Source organism: Hipposideros armiger, unplaced genomic scaffold, assembly GCF_001890085.2.
Source record: "Hipposideros armiger isolate ML-2016 unplaced genomic scaffold, ASM189008v1 scaffold_530, whole genome shotgun sequence".
Classification (NCBI taxonomy): domain Eukaryota; kingdom Metazoa; phylum Chordata; class Mammalia; order Chiroptera; family Hipposideridae; genus Hipposideros; species Hipposideros armiger.
In genome coordinates, this window is record NW_017731880.1 from 84,119 (window position 1) to 85,947 (window position 1,829).

The following is a 1,829-nucleotide window of genomic DNA, read 5'->3' on the forward strand; positions in this document are numbered from 1 at the left end:
ATTTGATTTTGACTTTTGTCATTGGTTTATCATTGACTCATCCATTCACTCAACAGGAGTCCCCGCCAGGCGCCGGCCACTGTCAGATGCTAGAGACGCGGGGTTTCGTGTCACAGAGTGCAGCAGGTGAGGGAGACGCCATGGGGGGCGGCACAGACACTGTGCCCCCAGGGCCTCGGAGGACTTCCAGCAACCTTCACGGGTGGGGCACACGTGACACCAAGGAGATGGGTGACCCACAAAGCCTGGGGGCCTGGAGGGGAGCTGTGCAGCGGTCACGGCGGGCACGGGACCCAGGGAGCACGATGGAGATGAGACCATGGAGTCCATGCAAGCCACCCTTTTCCCTCGCTTGTTCATTCATTCATTCATTCATTCACACCCCACTTACTCTGTGGATATTCACTGAGGAACAGCTAGTGCCGGCACCCTTCCCAGCCCCGGGCAGGGCAGAGGCGCGAAGCCAGCAAACCCAGGTCGGGTGACTGATGCAGGGACAGAAGGCAGCCACACCAGGTAGGAAACCACGAGGTGCCATGTGAGAAAGTGTCCCGGGAGGTTCCGGAAGCCCGAGCAACATGAGAGTGAAAACGGGGGGCGGGGAGAGCGCCCAGCGGGCAGGCACCTGTGCTGTCGGGGGCTGTCCTGCCTCCCGGAGCAGCAGGGAGGAGGGGAGGTGGGGCCCCTCCAGCCACTGCACCCCGGGCTCCTGCCCCGCAGTGCACTCTGGACCACGTCTGATTAGGGACAATCTATCTTTTCGATGCCATGCAAACATGGAAAGTGATAACATGATGCCTCAGCGTCCTTGAGCAGAACTCCAAGAGACAAACAACATGCTGTGAAGGGGAGTTCAGGGGACGTCACCTGCCCGGAGGCGAGAAGGGCCAGCCCCTTGGAGTACCCCCACCTGGACAGGGATGGGGGCTGCCCTGTACAGCGGCCCCCAAGCAGCACCCCTGTGCGGCACACCTGTGCGGAGCATGCAGGTAAAGCAGGCAAAGGGCTGGGTGCACCGTGTCTCCAACCGCCACCCAGCAGTTGGGGGGTTCCTGGATGGCTTGCTCAGGGGGGAGGCACAGGCTCTGAGCCGAGCTTTGGGGACCCACCTCTGGGGCCAGCAGGGCAGGAAACTGGCTTTCTGTGTACAGTCCCCGGAGCCGGTCAGCACCCTCGGCCTTCCGGGGAGCTTGCTTCGCCGCTCGTAGTCCTGGCCCCGGACTGAGTCAGAGTTCCGGACGGCGAAGACGAGCGCCGTCTGAGACTGTATCATCCTGCCCTGAAATAACAACAGCTTCCAAGCTGGGCACTTGCTCCACGTGCGAGGACGCTCGCACGAGCCGCCCAAACAACGCAGGGCTTTGTTTTTCTCAAGCACCGAGACGGGTGGGGACAAAAGGTCCAGAGTGACACGGCTGCTCGCTCCACGAGGCGCCAGGTGCAGCCTCCTCGCTCCTTCTGCTCAGCCGTCCTGGGTGCCCGTGGACACAGGGGCAGCTGCGCCTCCAGCGCCGCATTGTCCTCCCAGGAGGGGGACGGGAAGGACTAAGGGAGGAGCTGGCCAAACTGCCCCCCCTGAGGGCCCCGAGGCACCTCTGAGGCCCCCAGCAGGGACGCGCCCGTGTGACACCAGCTAGGAGAGAGCTGGGGCCGCGCTGGGCTTTTCGCCCTGTCCTTTATTTTACTCGTTTGTTTGGAGCGAAATCTGGAAGAAGGAGAATGTGGATGTGGGGTGACACACAGTTTTCACAACAAGCTCTCTCAGGCACAGTTTGTCTTCCTGTGAGGACGCTGGGACTTGGGGGTTCACAGGACTCACCCCATTACCC